The sequence below is a fragment of the Planococcus citri genome, chromosome 3 (genome assembly GCF_950023065.1).
Source record: "Planococcus citri chromosome 3, ihPlaCitr1.1, whole genome shotgun sequence".
Lineage (NCBI taxonomy): Eukaryota > Metazoa > Arthropoda > Insecta > Hemiptera > Pseudococcidae > Planococcus > Planococcus citri.
Window position 1 is genome coordinate 14,006,330 of NC_088679.1, and position 21,692 is coordinate 14,028,021.

The window sequence follows — 21,692 nt, forward strand, 5'->3', positions numbered from 1 at the left end:
AAAAAAATATCGAATTCCCAGTTTTCCAAATAATGAATTTCACGAATTAAAAAAATTCTCAAAAAATCGACGATTCTTCCCCCTCTTTCTCCCTCTGAAAAGAAAGTCTGCCAAAATGGACGAGAAAGTCTTGGTTTTTTTTTTTTGGAGAAAATTGTCAAAAATGTCGATTTAGGGTATCTAACGGTTATAAAAGTCATGAAAGTCATGAAAAAGTCATGAATTTTGCTCGAAACACCCTTGAAAATTTTTTAAAAAGCCCATAAAATGAAAAAAAAAGCAAAAAAATCAGAAAAATGAAAAAACTGAAATTCCTAATTTTTAATCTTGTGAAAAATGGCAACCCTGTTCAATTTCCTCGCTGTTTCAAGTTATTTAATTATTTTTTTTGGGGGGGGGGGGTATTTTTATGCGGTAAAAATGTGAAAAATAGGTCATGAAAAAATCATTATTTTTTTCTGCAAGTTTTGTTAGACACCCTGCTATTTTTTTTTTGTCAAAATACATATACAAACAATTTCTGTTTTGTAAATCAAACTTTCTGAACGTTCTTCTTTTTTACCAAAGTTTTTTTTAAATGCTGTTTTTTTTGCCAAAATTGTCCTCGAACCTCACTTTTTTGGTCAAAGTCTTCAAAAAGATCTCCTTTTTTTTTTTGCTAATTTGACATTGTATTTTTGAATTTTTCTATTTTTAATTTCATTTATTTTTCGAGTTCGCTCATTTTGTATTTTTATTACAGATGTAAAAAATTGCAAAGTCCAAACCAAAAAAAATTCAAAAATCAATCGGGGGGGAGATTAAAAATATTTTATGAGGTATAGTGAAAAAATGGTGAAAAGTTAGTGATTTTCAGTCAATAAATTACTGTAGACACCCTTCGAGAATTGCTAAAAGGACCTGGTTTTTGCTAAAATTGTCAAATATTCTTTTTGCCAATATTGCGAAATAGCCTTTTTTTCATGAAAAATTGCCAAAAAATTACCCAAGTCTCACTTTTTTGTCAAAAACTGCCAAAATGTCCTGCCTTTAGCTGAAATTATCAGTCAAACGTTTTTGTCAAAAATTACCAAAAAGTCTCCCTTTTTTTTAAACCAAAAATTCAACAAAAATTGCAACGAAGTATCACTTTTTCATCAATAATTTCATAAAAGTCCACCTGCTTTTTGGTTGCCAAAATTGTCAGTTTTGATCATGTTTTTTTTTTAGGTGTTTTTTCTATACAAATGTGTTTTTTTTCACGGTTTGTAATTTTTTTGATTGGTTTTTTGCTTACCTTTTCAAACTTTTTTGATTCCTCTGGTTGTTTGGGGGGGGGGGGTGATTCAAGTAAGAGCCCTGTGAGTTGTTTGTTTGTTAATTTTTTGAAATTTAAGATCTCTGAATTTTTTAAATTGCTGATCAAGTAGATTGAAAATCCTCTTGAATGGTTTTGAAAACAAACTTCTGGGGCTATGGGTACGTAAATCCGTGATACCTCTTCTCCCAAACCTCTATTCACTCAACAGGAAATGCGTCTGAAAGAATTGCTCTAGTTGCCTATGGATTTTTATCGAGAAAGAACGATGCACAGATATAATATTTTTCGAGTCCCTTATGGAATTATGAAACAAATACTCGATCGCACTTTCTTTAACTCGTCAAATTAAACGAGTAAAATATCTCTTGTTGCTTGGTCCGGAAACTGAACGATGTTGTGTGGGCACTGTTAATTAATTAAAAAAGAGAAGAAGAGTATACAAAAAGTAAATATTATTCCGAACACGTAGCCTACATAGGTCTTTCGGTACCTACCGAGTTTCTCGATGCTCGAAGAAGAAGGTGAACACGAGCATAAAGTAATCTTTACCACGTGTGATGAACTGCATGCACGTTATTTTTTCTCTTCATTTTCTCGTTTTTAATAATGATACGAGTATAATTAGTCTTCCTTGTGAATGATTACTCGTGGGTTGGTTCGTGGGTACCTTTTTTCTCTTTCATTATTGAGCTCGAATGATATTATTAATTCGACCTATGCACACGTTCATCTGGTTCCTCTAATGCATTGCTGGGTGTTGAAAAACAATGATGAATGATAAAAAGAAAGATAGGAAGGCGATAATTATTTTAAGACCACTAATGTAGTTCGTAGCGTGTAGTACGTATTGATGATAAAAGAATCGAGGCCAGTGGTGTGGTGATCTTTGTGCAGATAGATCAATATATTCGTTAGAAGAACCAAGAACTGCAAAAAAAAAAAAAAAAAAGTAATTTGCATACAACAGAGAACGATCGAAAGATAAACGTTTCTATACCTAAATGATTTAGACGTTTTAAAAAGGGGATGTTTTTTGTCAATTCTTTTGAATTTCACACGTATTTGGAAAAAAATTTCGAGTAGTCATTATTTAAATCTGATGAATGAAAATAATATTTTTTTTTGTCAGTCACTTTCTGTCTGTTCTGTTCTCATCCCACATTATACATTCTATTCTGATTCATTTGAAAAGTTCGACGAAAAAATGTCGGACCTTTTCTACGAAAAACCGAATCGAATTTTTTTTATGATGAATTGATTTCTGATGAACTTGAATTATCATATCTTGATTTTGGGTTTCCTTTTACAGTATGATTTCTAACTTTGAAACGAACCGCGGTGTATTTTCTTTGAAATTACCATTTACTAGATGAAAGTAGACATGTGTACAGAGAAATGGAAGGAATTCGAGTGGAAAAGGGTTTTCTCACGTCAGATGAGATGACCAATTCAGCTGAGAAAAAAAATTAAGGAATAAATGCAATCCGAATTAAACGAATCCAAATTACAAATTAATCGATATTTCGATGAATTTTCTTATCTTATTCGCGGTTGAATGAGTCTCGAGCTGAGCATGGTGCAGAATATACCGTGTTTTTTGTGCTCCAATTAATCGCCGTTGCGAATATTTCCTCTCTTTGGGTTTCGATTGGAAACGTGTTTGTAAAGTGGCACGTGAGATCAATTTTTTTATTCGTTATCATCATTTATTTGCTTCCTATTTGCAATGTAACGATAGTAATATTTTATCTGTTGTCTATTTTTATGAAACGAATGAATGTGGGAGAAATATTTTTTTTGAAAAATGAGTCATGATTTTCAATCGTTATTCTCATCGGGAGAGAAAGAAGGAGTTGAGGGGTGCTGAAAACTTCTTTTTTCCATTTCATTTTAGCAGTAAAGTCAGCTTAATTAAATAATACATATTATAATGCACAAAAAAAATCATTTCCCAAGATTTCGAACTGTAGAAATGAACCCAGAAACGATTAATTTTTACATTGGAATTTCATTTATATTGTATTTCCATCTTATCAGTTCAGCTGCAGCCTGTGCTTTGCAGTGAGAAAATAATGCTTATCGTGAAACAAAGCATGCCTTACGTACATCGTACAATTTGTATTATTTCATCATAATGGGGGAATGTTTTCCTTTAATTCTAGTAATTAATATTTAACGATAAACGTGCGATCGTTTAATGTATACGTTTAGGTTTACGCGTGTGAATACCTCGTATGTATTTATGTACCTACACCTACGTATATAGGTATAGAAAAGTACCTATGAATAAAAAATGACCCGACCAACTCCATACGCTAATAAAAATTGAAAAAATTGAAAATTCCTATTCGAGCATCATTTTTTATTCATTTTAATACCTTTTAGGTAATTTTCCACTCGTTTTTTCCTCCATTAGGATAATAATTATAATGATGAAAAATTTTGAAAGCGTTCAAGTTCTATGTTGTAATATACTGATACTTAAACCTGGAACTAAACTCACTGTGTTTTGCCTTCTTTTTCTTTCTCTTTGTTATTAGCTGGTATTTTTTCTTATCGTTGATGTGAAATTGTGCAATTTTGTTGTACTTACCTATAGGTTTACAGGGGTGATTTTTTAACTAGATATAAAAATGTTGATGGTTATAACTAGTATACAAAGTTGAGCCTTTCGAGTTACCTACCTAGTAAATTGCAAAGTGCGGTTGCGTGTGATAATGAAATATATCGTTGAAATGTAACACATTTCAGGGTAATTTTAAAACTGTGTTTTTTTCATTTTTTCCAATGTGTATTTTTTTTTCATGTTTCCTGCTTTTGTTTTGAATTTTCTCTCGTGTAAAAGTCGAGTTAGGTGTCAGGAAGTGTTCTTTGCTATGAAAGTTGTCGTGTAAGGTGCATTTTTTGCATGTTTCCTTTCCTTTCATTGCCTTAATCTTCTTCTGGCTTTACGTGAGCTCCTGTTTGAATTTCAGTTGTTTTTTTTTTTTACAAATTAGGTATAAGATGCATTGGGTAGTTTAAGATGTTTTTTTGGCTTAGAAAAATTGAAAAAAAATTGTTTTTTGAAGTTGGTCTAAAAATGGTAGGAAAATAAAGGATAAGCTGATTCTTAAATTGCAACTCGATAATTGTGTGTTGGCGAAAATATAAATTTCATTTCTTTAAATTGGATTGCCAGGCTGTTAAATCAAATTAAAACAAATCAATTCATCATTTTTTGACACACTTTCGTGTATAACAATCGTCGCTCACAATGCTCCAGCTGAGAACACTCGTATTTATAAAGAGCTTTCATTAATGATGAATAACGTAGAAGAATTGGTATTAGATTTTTTTTGACCAAAATTTGCAATTAAAGAATTCTTTAGATTAATATTTTGTATTTTTTTTGAGAGGGAGAAGCGAGGAAAACGAGTGAATAAGAAACTTTTTGAAAATCGAAAAATGTCATGTTTAGATTTTGGTTGATATTGTGGTGGTTTAAAATTTTAGCTTTCCATGGTCAAAAAATTCGAAATCCTGCAAGTTTTTTGATGGGGAATTTCCTGTCATTTGTGTGAAAAATTCAAGAATTCAATTTGGCTGCTGAAATCTTATACATAGATCGTTGTTTTTGGATGTATATTTTTTTTCGTTTTTTGACCCACTTTTAAAATGAGCGACCAAGAACTGAAAGTATTTTTAGAGTTCCAAATTTTTTCTGAAAAACATTACCCTAAATGTTGAAAAATGTGAATATGATCCTTAAAACGGATAAAAAGTTCAAAAAATGTCGAAATCAAACAATTTGAAAAATTGTCAGTTGATTTTACATTTTTTCAAACAATTTGTGTACATACATACCCATCCAAAAATTTCTAAATTGAAATTTTTTCGAAATTTGGCCTCAAATTTATATTTAAAAAAAAAAGTGTAGATACATAGTTAGGTTCTGAATTGAATTTTCTATCATTGTTGTTTGTTGCCAATTTTTCTCTCAATTGACTCGACAAGAATTCGCTTTTTTACACCTACTTGCCCGAAACTGGTTACAAAACCTTGGAAAAATTAAAATAATGGCGAAGAAAGGCTTTCATAAAAATTTTAAGCATCCAGTTCAATTTTTACAATTTTTTGTGAAAGCTATTTTCTGATTTTCTCGAAGTTACGAATAAAAACACTCAAATTTGGACTCGTGCCAGTCACTCTAATCCTGGTCACTTGAAGTGATTTCAGGTAGTCAGCTTTTTGGGTCACACGTGAGTCAATTCTGCAAAAATTAAGTTTTTTCCCCCGAATTTTCATCATGATTTTGTAAGGATTCTAAATGAATTTTCGAACAAATTTTGCACACTTTTCTAATTTTAAATAATATGTAGTTATTTTTTTGAAATTTTTGAAGAGGTTCTGATTTTGAATGGATTTATTCGAAATTTCGAAAGGATTTTGATAAACTTGATTGTAGGTATAGGACATTTCCAATATTTTTTTTGTGTAAGTACGATTTTTTGAAAATTATTTATACTCGTAGGTTCATATCCATTTAATTTTTCTGTCATCATTTTGAATGCGTTTTCTTAAGAATTTTGGAAAAAATTTTCAACTTTTCTGCGGATTTTTCTGACTTGAAACGAATTTTTCCGATTTTGGAATAATATTTCAATTATTTTCAAATAAGAAAATATTTTAAGCAAGTGTTATTTTTTGTTTTGAAACTTCCCTTCTTTTCTCCTCGAAAAAATAATAATATCAAAAAAACACTGTTTGTGCAATCGATCTAATAATGATCTACAAAATAAGAGCTACGTACCTCTACCTACATAGAAAAAGTGTGGAAATATTGAAGAAAAAAATGGAGTCTCCTGTCCTTGAACTACGGTTATTTATTTTTGGTTTATACCACTTTTAAATCGTTTTGGTCATTTCATATGAATTTTATGGCACTATTTGAACTTCTTAATCTGTTAAAAATTTCATTTCAGAAAAATCTACTCTGAGTTCGTACTTCGTAGCCTCGTAGGTTAAAATACCCCAAGTATCACAATTTTTGCAATCATTTCAATCGAATTGTTCAAATTCCCATTTTTTGTTTAAATTGTATGAATTTTGAAAATTTGATAAAAATGATCCGAAAAAAGGTTTAGGGGGGTGAAGAGGACACTTTAGCCTGATAAGCATTAATCCAGCATTAGTTTTTCCAAAATGGAGTTTGAAAAAAACCATGAAATAATTCTATGAGTAAGAAAGAAGGTGAACATTGCACTAGGGGGGTGGGAGGGGAAGTCGAGGTACTGCAAGGATGGCACAATTCAAAACTTTCAAAAAACCGTGTTTTTTTTTTAAATTACCCAATTTTGTGGATCCTTGACTCAGCTTACTGTACTACAACTAATGTAGGAAGCTCAATTTTTTTCAGGTGGTTTCCCACTCAAAATAAACTTACGAGTATTTGCCATTTTTCGTCAAAATCCAAAATAAGTGTAATATGTTTTTTTATGCAAAAAAAACGTTAATTTTTTCAGTTTTAAAATTGAGTAGGAATTTTGAATGAAAATATTCATCAAAAATGTTTGAAAAATAGGGTTTTGACAAGGACTTCTGCATCTTGAAATTTTTTATAGTAAAATCAGCAATAAAAAAATAAAATAAAAAACTTTCAAAACAGTCGAACAAGAATTTTGACAGTTTTCTACGATATATTGTCTTTTTTCGTTTCCGGAAATGGCAATACTGACTTTATGTACAACGTTAAAAAGCTCGTTTTAAAAATACCACTTATGTAGATGTAATGCACTATAATATAATCTAAAAAAAGAACACTACAGTTAGTTAGCTGCGTGTTTAGTTGTAAGTAAAATTATTGGGTACTGTTTTTAAAAATTGCCAAGTTGTGAAAAATTCCAAGATTGGAGAAAAGAGTTGCATAATTTTTTCAATCTATGTCATTTTTTTTTAAAATTCCAGATGGAAATAACCCACAAACTTTGAGAAACTTGTATATGTAGTTTGAAATGAAAAATAATCATTTCAGCTTCTATGAGTCTTCCTTATTTTTTTTTCAGTTGAATTTTTTTTTTTTAGTAGAAGTAGTAGAACCATCGTTATTTTTTCCTTGCGAGATATTGATAATTAATAGGAAGTCTACCTGTATGAAGGTGTTTACGCATGCTTAACGAATATACATTGTTATTTTAAACGATCCACCTATATGATGAGCTAATCACCAACCATTCGACTTATCCGAGTAGTCATCGTATTAAAAAAGATATAGGTATACCTACTAATTAGTATTACCTCTTGCCATTCAGCACCTATCCATATCGACATCGTCGAATTCATTACATAATTACTTATTTCAATCTGTTTGGTGTTTGGTGACTGTCGACTGGACCTTTTCAAACACTTTTTATCACGCTGTCCGAATAAATAGGCGAATGGTTCAAGGTAGATGTGTTTACAGGGTAATTAGGTAGGTCCTTATAATAAGGAAGGGGGATTGAAATCAAAGCATAATGATACTAATGTATGTATATGTATACCATTTGTACGTAAAGTAAATATGTACCTAATTTTAATGTTGGTCTGGTCTGGGTATTGAATTTTATCAATATACTTGATGGGTTCACCGGGGGCGTATAGTAAAAGTCGTTGACGTCATAGAATGATTTAATTGTAAAATGCCAAGCTAGGTCGTTACTATTTACATAATTCTCCTTTTCAGGACACGAATTTACGAGCTGGCTCAAGCTGTCTGTGTTCGTGTCGTGCCTCGGTTGAATTTCCTTAGTGACCGGCTGTTTGCGAGTTGTCTTCGTGGGGGAGGTGATGGGGTGAAAAAAGGAGGAGAAAATTGACAGATTTTGTCGAGTAGGTTTAATCAATCTCGAAGAGGAAGTTATACTTGGAATATTTCTAGTTTGATGAAGACTTTAAAATATTTCGATTGATAGGGTAATTTATTTTTTATTTTTGGCAGTGTTTGCGTTGTGTTTTCTTCGTCCTTTTCCCCTCACTGTGTGTGTTTTCAGTTGAGATCTTACTTAATGTTCGAATATTTCTTATTTTTGATGAAAAAAAGACTTGACTTTGACCTAGATTTTCCAAAACGAGGGTCATAAAATATTTTATTCAATATTTTGAATTTTTTTCTTGATTGAATTTTTAACTATGATTTTATTCTGTGAGGTTGAAAAAACTTAATATTCACTTGTACTTAGGTATTTTGTCCTCACTCCTCATTCAGGTGGAATTTTTGGCTCTCTGCAGCTGGGTGGGTGGGGTATCCTTTGAGGTATTTTACGAAGTATACATAATAATTAATATTAATACGAGTACGTTAGAAGCAGACCTACCTGAATAAGTGGGAATTTACGTCAAACCTTGAAATATATATTGCTCATTTCCCACATTACGTTTATTATTCGAATACGTAGGTCCATTCTATACCTGCTCATTTTGTTTGCCACTGAAAACTACGTAAATGAGGAATTCAGTTCGCGAATGTATGAAGATATGACAGAACAAGATGCTAGAGCCTTGAAGGCGTGAAATTTTTCATTAAATAGCCATCGGTTGACCGTCACTTTTGGTTTTGATCTCGTAAGAAGGAATGAATTTTTAATCTTGGCAGGTGAACAGAGAGAAGGAAGGATTTTGAGAACGTAGATTGCGTTGAGAAATAAAATTAGTAGATTTTTTACGATTATTAGTATTTTTTCAATTGATAATTTTTATTTTCATTTTTTTATCTCCATCTTTTAAATGTATTCGATGGTTTTTTTTTGACATTTCCAGTCGATTTGTGTTGATCGTTGAACTGAATCGTTACAATGGCAGAAGTTAATTCGATCCTGAAGCCATTGATTACCTATACCTACCTATATATTTTCCATCATCGTATTTCTTTTCGTACCAGAGTATTTTTACTATTATTACTACCTACCTATATTATGTTTATGTTGACGACGTGACGTGAGAGTTGTTTTTTTTTGTCCTTTAATTTAAGTTGAATTAATTTTTTTATCATTGAAAGGTTGATCCTTTATGAATTAGTTATTTTATACCTACGTTAAAAAGACTTTTGTTTCGATTTTCTCGTTGTTTTTTGATTGTTCTTTTTTAAATGACTTTTTTTTTTTGGTTTTTGATGTGTCGTAATTTATATGTGGTTATTACTTATTACTTTTGAAAAAGTGATGACTGATAAGTTGTAATATTGTTACCATTTTTTTTTAAATATTGCATTTATCGTATTTATGAGAATAAATTTTTAAAACGAATGGCAAAAATTATCTATTTTTCAGTCTTTTGAAACAATTGTAAAAAAAACTCCAATTTTTATAAGCATACCCTATCCCTTCAAACCCTCAACTCTGCCTCTCTCTTGACTCGTGGAGATAGTCAGAACGTTTTCATTATAGTATTCTGAAAATATACTGATAAATTTGATTTGAAATTTACTTTTTGGAATTTAACTTTTAACATCACTTATATGGCTATAAGTATCAAGTTCCAAAGTAAAAATTGTCAAGAATTTGAAATTATTTCCATTTTGTTTTTGATTTTTTCTTCATCTTGCAAGTTTTGAAAAATAGCTTCATTCTTGATTTAAAGAACCTGAAAGTTCAACTTTAATCGAAATCAGAACTGTGTCTAGTTTTTCAGCATGTAATTGAACGTAGAAAACCTGTTTAAATGTGTCAACGTTGCCAAGTTGTTGAAAATTTTCAAAATTTTTCCCAAACTGATGAAAATTTTGCTAATTGACTTGGATATTTTCAAAATAAGCAAAATTAGCAATTTTTCAGAATTGCTCGAGTTCTTAAAATTCTAAAACTTTCCAAAATTATCAAAAAATACAAAATTTTGCATTTTTCAGAATTTCTAAAGGATTTAAAATAAACAAAATTCTAAAATTTGTTGGATTTTTTTTTTCAAAATTTTGAAAAACATTTTTCAAGTTTTTGAAAATAGTTCCATTTTATACAATTTTTACATTTTCTTCAATTATCAAAATATGTACCTATATACCTAAGTTGGAACCTATAGATAAATTTTGCAATTGATTAGTTCCAACACAAAAGTAGACAAAATTTTGCAATTTAAATTGCTTAATTTTTTACAATTGTCACATTTCTATACAAAATTTTGCTATAAGTTTAGAAAAAATTTCCACTTTTTCTGCAATTTTTGCTCAATTTTTCACGCTTATTCATTTTTTTAAAAATTGGTAAAATGCACAAAATTTTAATTTCTTTGATTATCTTCGAGCACCATTTTTTTAAAAGTTTCCAAGATATTCAAAATTTGGAAATTTTTCAAAATTTCTCAATTTTTTACAATTTTTAGGTTTTTTAAAAGTCACCAAAATTCACAAAAATCATTTAATTTTGTACAGTTTTTGGATTTTTTTAAATTTATGCAAAATTCCCAATTTTTATCTTACTTACCTACCTGTTACCTGTTGGTTGGTCACCGTACCCTGTACAGCTACAAGGCTAGGAGTCACGGGTCATTTTATACCTACTCTTACATTAATGAAAGGAGGTTGGATTTTTGGAGAAAGGAGAGTAAGACTGAAGGGTGATGATCTATTTCAGGTAGGGTTTTAGGAAAGTTAAGTGAGTTTCTTAAATTGGTATGATCTTGGCAAGTGAGTAGGATGTGGGAGATGGTGAGTTGGACTTTGCATGTAGAGCATATTGGAGGGGATTCTTTTTTGAACAGATGAGAGTGGGTGAGGAGGGTATGGCATGTACATACACAGCATAAGGCAACGGCCTGCTTCTTGGGTAAATCTTGAATGTTGGTGCCTGGTGGTGTGACTTTGGCTGGGAATTAACTGTGAACATATCAGAGTCCTGCACGGTGTAGTTAAAATAGCCGGATAACTGCAGGAGCTAAGGCTTAATCTAACTACACAATACTAATTGCAGTTAGTTTTGTCAGTGCGTGCAACTGATGAATGACTAATTACAACTACCTGCCCATGCAGCAGTAAGTTAGCTTCGGTTCTGTAGGTGTCTCATCAATACATTTTGGCAACTCATCAAACAGATAAGAAGGAAGCAAACATTATTTTTCTGATAAGAACGCGGTATAATTGCAGGTAGTGTGGTTATTTTAACTACTAGTTACGTTAGAATAATCATTTGGTGGTATAATTGCAACAGCTAATGCGGTTATAACTTATGACTGCTTTTGGATGAGCTACATATATTTGGTAGCTTACTGCACTCGTCCAACAACTAATGCAGATAACTTTTTAACTACACTGTGCAGGACTCGGGTTCAGCTACCATCATATCAGACACTGGAACACATGTTTCTAGTACAGGTGAAATCCTTAGTGACTGCTTTGCTGCTAAGTCTGCTGTTTCATTTCCCAAAATTCCCGAGTGGGTGGGAATCCAGGCTATGGTAACATTCATGTCATGTTGGAGAGATGAGATTTCTGAGGAAATTGAATGTTGCTTAGATTTAGATCTTAGTTAAGAGATGGAATTTAGTGAATCGGTGAAGATCACAACTTTGTCGACTCTGCTCTCAGTCTCAATTACCATGTTTGAAAATGTAAGTATAGCATATAGTTCACATGAAATAATACTGAATTAGCACAGCCGTAGTGGAAATTGCAAAACCTCATTATCACAAACAACTGAACAACCACAGCGATTCACAGATTTCAACCCATTGGTGTAAAACGAAATGAAATCATTAGGTACATAATTATACTGAGCAATAAAGTTCTTGATGATTTGAGTAGGTATTTAGTTGAGTGTGTTCAAGTAATGATGTACATATCAAATGAGAGAATATTCTTCTTAGTTTTTGTAGGATTTTCTGGAAAGAATGGTGGAAGAGGATATAGCTGAATGGAGTTTAGAATGGAGGAGACTTTATAGAGATATGAGTCATAAGCATATGGGAGATTGGGATCAATTTTTGAGTCTATGGTGAGAGAGAGGCCGCTGTCAACAGTTTTAAGGTGAATGAAAAATTTTGAAAGGATGAGTTTTGATGGTATAGAGGGGAGAATTTCAGATGCTTCCTGATATAATAACTAATAAGTGTATATATAGGAGTAGTTCTGAGGTCTCCAGTAGCTAGTCGAAGAGCTGTGTTATGAATAGTGTTCAGTAATTCAAGTGTCAACTGTTTAGCTAATGAGTAATTTGGCAACCCATAATCACATTTTGAGCGAATCAGAGCTCTATAGATTCTGAGAAGAGATTGAGTGTCTGCTCCATATGTTGTACTTAATTTCTTACATTTTTGGGATTGCTTAAAATTTTTTCAGATTTGCATAGAATTTTTAGAATTTTCAACTCAATTTTGTAGTGTTTTAAAATTTTATTGGCATATTAAATTACTTATGCAAAATTTTAAAATTTTCCAACATCGTTAAAATTGGTTGATTCTAAGGGTAAAATGAAATCATCAAATTTCTGAAATATTTCAGAAGTGTTGAATTTGCCAGAATTATTAACAAGTATCAAAATTTGTAAAATTTTTCAACAATTTTTGAATTTATATAAAACTGCATTAAAATCTTAAAATTATTGTGTTATTTTGGAAATTTTCAAAATTTTGGATATTTTGGCAATTTTTAAAAACTTGGAGATTGTAGAAAATTGAGCAATTTTTTAAAATTTCAAAACTTTGTATATCTTTGAAATTTATATAATCCCCCCCCCTCAAAATACAAAATTATTCAAAATTCCCTAATTTTCTGAAACAGCTTAAAAATTCTCCAATTGGCTAAATCGTTTAATTTTTTGAATTTCAATCCCCCTCCCCCCACCGTTAAATAAATGTCTGGTGATGTAGTAGGTTTATAGGTAATGTCAGATGTGTATAGTTTGAGTTGATCCACGAAATTCTAAAAATTGATCTTGATAATGAATTAGCGTTCAACTAACGGTATTGAAATCTGTTTATAGCTGTGGAGTGTGGATTTTATTATAATTTTCAAAAACTTCCTCAAGTATACGTATCCCAGCATGTTTACATACATTTTAACTGAACAGGGAAACTTTACACGATCGTATATAATATGACGTTGGTACTCATGATGAAATTCACTCGTTCACTCCCCCACCACCGCACCATTTGCAAATACACCTTTTGTATTTTGCACTATAACTATAACCACAGGATACCGGTGCTATGACCTTTGAGTACATGTACCTAAATTACAAAGGAAAATACTATACCCATAACGTCTTCTTGCAAGACGGCTACTATCGCATTAAAATAATATCAAAATACACCACATCATGTCGCCTTTTGCGGTATCCTGTAATTTCATCATCCTTGACCTATTTATGTTCAAAATCAAAGGCGTAGTTCAAAAAAAAAAAAAAACTTGAACATTTCTTCCGTGCATTTATGTATCTAAAATTACCCGCTTTAAAGTTTTTTTTTTTAATAGTGCTCATTTGCTGTTGAATTGATTCATTAGAACGAACATTTTACATTTTACACATTTTTCTTTAAATCCTCGCTTCCTTTAAACTTTGTGTTGTTAGTTAGGCTATAATAAACTTGGTAAATTATAAACCGAGGATTTTAATACTCGTAGTTTATGGCCAAATGAAAATGCATGCTAATTTTGAATCGAAGTTGACTAAGTACTTAGCTACCTACGCTTGATGTGGATTTCGGTGCATTAACTTCTTTGAAAGTTATTATTAACTTAGCTACTGTATAGATTATGTCATATGTAGGTTTATGTTGTATTACCTAGTGTCGTATTTTTGTGGGGAAGGGCGAGGGGTGTGATGAGGGCACGTAGTACGAAGTCTCAAATTGTGAACTATGTGGTTAGTAGATACGTGTTGTAAACTCTCGCAATTCTAATCAATGTTGCTTATAGTTTAATAAATTTTACTCTAGGTGTTTTAAATTCGTAAAAAAAAATATTCATTTCATGAATCTTGAACGATTTGGTGTAAAGAAGCGTGGAATAATATTTTGATGCTGTGATTAGGGAAGAGGGAAGAAGGAGAGACTATAGTAACGATGTGTTTTGTTGGCGAAGTACTCGCACATAAACTCTGAAATAATTCCAAATTAAAACTTCCCATCGAGTTAAACACCGTAGACAGCATATTTTGTAGGTTATATGTATACGAGTACTGCTGCTTACCTACATCTAGATAAATATTATAACGTCTGGTTGGCTCGAATAATTTATATTCGTAATTTGTTTACCGAATCGTTCTATTTTAAATATGAAAGATTTCATGAACGTAATTAGGTACACTGTTATTATTATGTAATTCCTTTACGACGACCGTGTTACGATGGTTAGGTAAATCGTTCTGTAAATTTCCGTTATTTTCATACACATTGCATATAGGCTTATTTAGATATACTTCATCGTCATCGATTTCCATTCGCGATTTGAATTATTTTTCTGCTGTGGTTGAACTAAAACTAAAAATAAATTTTGGCGAATATTTAAAAAAAACTCTACTACCTATATATGGATGGATTTATGACGACGATGAAGTATTCGTATGCCCACGTTGCAATCGTACGTATGTATCGAGAGAATTATTGGTACCTAATCTGGTTTATTAAACTATTACGTCAGTTCCAGAAAAATTTGGTGGTAGTGGTCCTAGTCTATGGCCTAGTCAGGTTTCTTCTTTTCTGACTGTTGGTCTTGGTACTCGTGTAGGTAATCGTCCGATTTGGGTTTCATATCAATTACTTCATCGTAATAACGAAAAGTGAGAGTGCTGGTTTTAGGTGAACAATTGAGTCGATGATGTGATGATTCAAGGTATGCGTAGGTAATAGGTATGTATAATTCTGTGATTTAGGCTGTGGCAGTTCTCTGAATTTTACGATACCTAAGTAAGATACTTCAACTTGATGTTGGAAATGAAAGAAAAAATTAAATTAAAAAAACCACAATGAGCCATGAGGTAGATAAGTTCAAGTGGTATGAGTACCTACCTAACTTTATGGCGTAGGTACAATGAAATCATAAGGCGTGTTTGTCGAGTTTTTAGAAACAAATTCAATCGATTGAAGCTGTAACTAGTTTTCTTTTTCTTTTTTTGTTTTCACGTCAGCGATGAGTACTTGACCGATAATTTTAGAGTTAGACTGAGAAGTGAGAACCTTACCCCTTCTCAAATCATCCAAACAAGGTTCAAAGAATTTAAAATTCATTTTTTTAAAATTACTCCCTCCTCTAGAGATGTGCACTTTTCAGAAAAGTAATTTTGGTGACATGAAAAGTGAAAAGTTCATTGAAAAGTATGAAAAGTTGTGAAGAAAAGTAAATCGTGTGAGTCTCATTTTAAAGCTCTCTGCAAGAGCTTCAAATTGATGTATTTTTTGCCTATCTAAAACACACAAAAAAAACAAAATCATTTTTTTCCACCTAATTAATTAAATAGTGGTAGTTTTGAGCCTTTCTAGAGCCTCTAACATTTTTGGTTTTTTCAGTTTTGAAAAAAATGTAGTGAAAAATATAAAAAATGGGTGCTGAATTGCGAATGTGGAGGAGTGGAGAGAGTGAAATTTGATATTTGACTTCATCAATGAGGTCAGTGATCTCTGATGAGTAAATTAATTGGGCTTTTTTTTTAGTGAAAACTGAAAAATGAAGTGAAAAGTGAAAAGTAGGAACTTGGATTTTCAACTTTTCATTGAAAGAAAAGTACTTTTCACTTTTCACTTTTCAGACTGCACATCTCTATCCCTCTCTCATCCTTCCTTGACTCACTCTGCAAAAAAATAAAACCCAGATTCAAGTCAATTCCTAATTTCTTACACTTACAAGGGAGGTATCCCAACCAACAATTTTTTTTTTTGAACCGAACAAAGCTGAATTGAAAGAGCATGAAAAAAAATATCCTTCTACTAACAATCTCATAGACTTTAAGAAAAAAAGAGCAATTGCTTGCCGAACAAATCTATCAAAACAAAGGGATAGTTGGACCAAATTTATGTTGAATATCACTCACAGTACTAGTATAAAAGAAATGTGGACTAAAATACAAATATTAAAAGGCTGCTATGTCCCATCTGACATTTCATATCTTCTCCACAACAATGACATTATTACTTCATTAGATAACATAACTAACACCATGGCTCAATCTTTTTCTAAAGTCTCAGCAACAAGTTCCTATAGTGAAGCTTTTCAAACAATCAAAAACCAAACTGAAAACTTAGTACTTGATTTTTCATCTGATAAACCTTGAACCATACAATGCACCTTTCTCTATAAACGAACTACTGTACTGTTTAAACCACAACATCAAAAATTCATCACCTGGACCAGATGATATTCATCCATATAATTATGCTGAAACATCTTTCTGACACCAGTAAAAATGACTTACTACACCTTTATAATATAATCTGGTCTTCAGATTCCTTCCCTCAAACATGGAAAACTGCAACTGTCATTCCCATACTTAGACCTGAGAAAAATGTTCACCTTCCCTCCAGTTACAGGCCTATTTCTTTAACTTCTGTCCCATGTAAAATTCTAGAAAAAATGGTTATGAAACGTCTTACTTGGTATATTGACTCTACAAATTCCCTCAGTTCTTTTCAAAGTGGCTTTCGGAAAAAAAGATCTACTCTGGACCATCTTTTTAGTCTTACACAGGAAATCAATACTGCCCTTCAAAATAAAGAATTTGTACTCTCAGTCTTCTTTGATCTTGAAAAAGCTTTTGACAAAGCATGGAGATACAAAATACTTCAAAAAATACATTCTATAGGGATTCGAGGGCATTTAGCTTACTTTATTCAAAACTTTTTATCAAATCGTACCTTTAGAGTCAGAATTGAAAATACATACTCTGAACTTTTTGATATTGAAAATGGAGTCCCTCAAGGCTCTGTGCTTAGCACCATCCTATTTATACTCCTAATTGATGATATCTGTAGTATTATTCCTCAACCTCTTTCCTTAAGAATTTTTGCAGATGATATAAACATTTCAATACGTTCAAATAACATCAAACTAGCCTCAGAAATGATCCAAAAAACTCTAAATTGTATTGAAAAATGGGCTGAAACAAATGGACTAACATTTTCTGAATCTAAAACTCACTGTATACTTTTTACCAAGAGAAATAAAACCTACCCAGAACCTATCCTTGAATTCAAAGGACATCCTTTAGTTTTTAAACCAACCACTAAATTCCTTGGACTTACTTTTGATAAAAAACTTACTTGGACGCCTTATTTTCTCAACATAAAAGCTCAACTTAACAAACGTCTAAATTTACTAAAAATTGTTAAAAATCCAAAGTATAACCCATCACGCCAACTATTACTTCACTTGTACAAAGCTCTGATACGTAGTAAAATTGAATATGGAAGTCCATGCTTTACAAACCTGTCAAATAAAACTACTAACATTCTCAAAACTGTTCAAAATTCCTCCTTGCGCATCTGCATAGGTGCTCTCTATTCGTCTCCAATTGATAGTATTTATTGTGAAGCAGCAGAGCTTCCTCCTGATTTTAGGAAAATTCTCATGACAAACAGATTCTTAACAACTGTTGCAAATAATCCATCTCACCCTCTTCAAAGGTCACTCAATGTCTACAGCTCTCAGCATTTCCTCCATACTTCAGGTCCAATCCCAGAATTTATCAAAAATATGAACAACCTACAAATTGACCTAAAAAACCTAATACATCAACCAATATCTTATTCCCCTTGGTCTCTCAAACCTATACAGATGGAATTTTACTTAAGAAACTACCCAAAACATGATCACTCCCCATTATTAATCAAGAGTCATTACTTAGAACTGTTATCAAACTATACTGAATATAACTTATGCTTCACAGATGGTTCAAAAATTTCTAATATTCATACTGGTTATGCTTACTCAATTAATGACAAAGTTCTCAGTTTCAAAATTCACAACTGTGCCTCAATTTTTACTGCTGAACTCACTGCCATAAAACATTGCCTAATAGACATAATTTCCATTCAATCAGAAAATAAAAAATTCTTAATCCAAAGCGACTCACTAAGTTCACTGCTATCCATTCGAAACATTTTTTCTGACCACCCCATAGTCCAAGACATACATAAGTCCCTTTTTAACCTTCAATATTATGATTACTCAATTAGCTTCATGTATGTTCCCAGCCACATAGGTATCACTGGAAACGAAACTGTTGATAGATTAGCAAAAACAGCCGCTACCCCTCCCCTCTTACCACTCTCACTCCTGATGACATTAAATCTCTAATCACTCACAACACATTTACTAACTGGCAGAACTTTTGGTCACAACAAACTTCAAACAAACTCTTCCAACATAAAAAAACTACTCTCCCCTGGAAAAATCTAGGCCACCTGAACAGAAAAGAAGAAATCCTGATTACCAGACTAAGAATAGGCCACACAAAAATTACTCATAACCACTTATACCAAAAAGAACCAAAACCCTCATGCCAATTTTGCAGAAACGAACCCATATCCATCCAACACATACTTTTCAACTGTCCCCAACTAAAACAAAACAGACTTACACTACAGATAAAAGAAAACCCACCTACTATCCCTGACGAACCCTCAGAAATACAAAAATTCATCTCAAAATTTCAACTAATTTGACTCGACAAGCTGAAACTTGGAGTACATGCCCCTTCCCTCCCTCCCTCCCTCTGAACCAATTAGTAATAATTTTGAAACGTTTTCAGTAGTTATTCTGGAGCTTCATCTGGTGGATTTTCGAAGGTTGAAATTTACACAAAACGCGTTCTATTAAATTTCAAAATTGTATAGTTGCATTTTTGAAACAGGGAAGCTCAGTGCTGGAATTTCAATTTCTCGGACGTATTTTTAAACTTCTAAAAAATGTTTGAAACTATTTTTTAAAAATAAAATTTATTTTTTACTCTAGTTAACATTGATATAGAACTGCTAAAAATGTCATTTTCATCTACACATTTCTAGACTTTTAACATCTTGAAAGTGCTTTTCGACAAATTTCAAGTAAAAACCGGTCAGCTCAGTACTACGAAAAATGATAAAATTTCAGTGTAGTTTGGCGAAAATCAGTCGAAATTATCAAAAAATGTTTAAAATTACATGGAAACACTTTTAAAAGCAATCCTCAGTTTTTGATAATTTTGATTAATTTAATATCAATAAAAATTATCAAAAAATGGAGAAATTCTAGTAAAATTTAGCCAAATTTGCAAAAAAAAAAATTGAAGTACATTTGAAAATAGTAAAATAGCATGAAAGCATTTTAAAAAAGCAATAAAGTCATTGAAAATCGCTGACAACTGAGGAAGTTTTGAGAGAATTTTGCAAAATTCAGCGCAGACTGCATAAACCATTATTGAAATAGACAGCTATGTTAAAAATATCATGATAGGTATTTTTTTTTAGAAAAAAACAAAACGATTTTTTGTTGTTTAAATCCCTCTTTTTTTGTTTAAAATAAAAACACTAAAAATTTTATATTTTTATCCCTTTTTCTCAATAAAAATACAAAAACGGACTGAAAAATTTGGAAAAAAAAGTTGGTATAAAAAAACATGTTTTAAACATGTTGTTTCAAACTTTTTTTGTTTTGTTTAAAACTCTATTATTTTTTTAAACGCTGTTTTAAACAGTTTTTAACATGACGTTGCATAAAACGTCCGAACTCTGGACTTCGAACTTTTTAAAAATTACATAAAAAGTACAAAAGCATCATCAAAAAGATGAAAACGATCAAAGTTTGATGAAATCTCTGTAACATTTGTTATAGAAAGTTGAAAAGCAAAATTTTCTCAAAGAATTTGTGAAAACATGCTGAAAATAATGCTAAAAAACTAGAAAACAGCATCAAAGTAAGTAAAAAAAAAAATCAAAAAAACGTTTAAATTTAGTGAAATTTGACGAAAAATTGCAGTGTCATTTTAAACTGACGTTTTATATAATTTTGCTGAAGGAGGAGTTGCAATAAGGCCATTTTTTGGCCCCACCTAGTTTTCAACTCAACCACTCTAAAAATGTTGTAATAAATGTCCGAAATACGAATCCGTGTTTAGTTAACCCAAAATGACCATTTTTTGGGCTCCAGGGGTTCCCAAAAATGCGAATAAAAAAATAATTTTTGGAACCACTGAGTATCATTTTCAAAAACTTTTTTAGCGTAAAATATCTTTTTGAATCCGATAAACGTTATGTGAAATGATTTTCTTGCTTTCGATCCGGGTGTACAGAAATTGGGGGAGGGGGTGTTCAATTTGTTGAAAATTTTGAAACCACCATTTTGATCTTACCCCTTTGAACCTCGCTAAAAAGCTTTCCACAGTTTATTAGAATTTACATTTGAAGCACACTAGCAAGTGCTCGATAATTTTTCGAATGATTTTTCCAGTAACTTTCAAAACTGAGCTATTTTGGGTCAAATTCTGAGATTTTTACTATGTTGAAATCGTGACAACGTGATTTTATCGTCAGTTAAATTTTGAAAGTTACTGGAAAAATCATTCGAAAAATTATCGAGCACTTGCTGGTGTGTTTCAAATGTAAATTCTTCAATTTTTTTGAAAAATTATGCATAAACGCCTTCTTTAGGGGTGCCTAAAATGGGAGGCTCTAAAAAAAGGGTTCAAAATTACGAATATACAGGGAGCTTAATTCAACTTTTTCATCTAGATTATTGAATATAATATGTATGCCTCAAAACGTTACGTTTGACGCAAATCCTAGGTTTATAGTTTTCCAGGGGTTCCCAAAATATCGAAATTACGAAAAATTGGAAAATTTGATTTTTGAGTACCAGCGAAAATTTTTATTGAGCTTAAAATTTGGTAGGATGGAGGTCTTTCAGATACTAATAAACTGTGAAAAGCTTTTTAGCGAGGTTCAAAGGGGTAAGATCAAAATGGTGGTTCCAAAATTTTGAACAAATTGAAACCCCCCCAAATTTCTGTCCACCATGGTCGAAAGCAAGAAAATCACCTCACATAACGTTTATCAGATTCAAAAAGATATTTAACGCTAAAAAAGTTTTTGAAAATGATACTCAGTGGTTCCTAAAATTATTTTTTTATTCGCATTTTTGGGAACCCCTGGACCCCAAAAAATGGTCATTTTGGGTTAACTAACCACGGATTTGTATTTCGGACATTTATTACAACATTTTTAGAGTGGTTGAGTTGAAAACTAGGTGGGGCCAAAAAATGGCCTTATCGCAACTCCTCCTTTGGCCAAATTTTCCTCAAATTTAATCACTTTTTGATGAATTTTAAATCCTTTTAGGCTGTTTTAATTGTTGACGTGTTTTTATGACGTTCTACGCAACTTTTAGAAAATTTTTACAAATTTTTGCTGAAATAGGTATCAATTTTTTAGTTCCTAGATTTTAATGATTTTAAGCACATTTTAAGAATATTTTTGCCAAATT

The 21,692-nt window shown here is 31.6% G+C and overlaps 1 protein-coding gene across 3 annotated transcripts in view; it reads left to right on the plus strand.

Moving 5' to 3' along the window:
- LOC135841626 (phospholipid-transporting ATPase IA-like) overlaps window positions 1-21,692 on the plus strand; it is a 52,913-nt gene that overhangs the window by 29,721 nt on the left and 1,500 nt on the right. For 2 of the 3 annotated variants that reach the window (XM_065358668.1, XM_065358669.1), the window contains exon 3: window positions 9,077-9,561. The exons of the other annotated variant lie outside the window; for it this stretch is intronic. The gene's annotated coding sequence lies outside the window, so the exon portion shown is untranslated. Of the gene's footprint in view, window positions 1-9,076; window positions 9,562-21,692 lie in introns of those variants that run through there. 3 annotated transcript variants of the gene reach the window in all.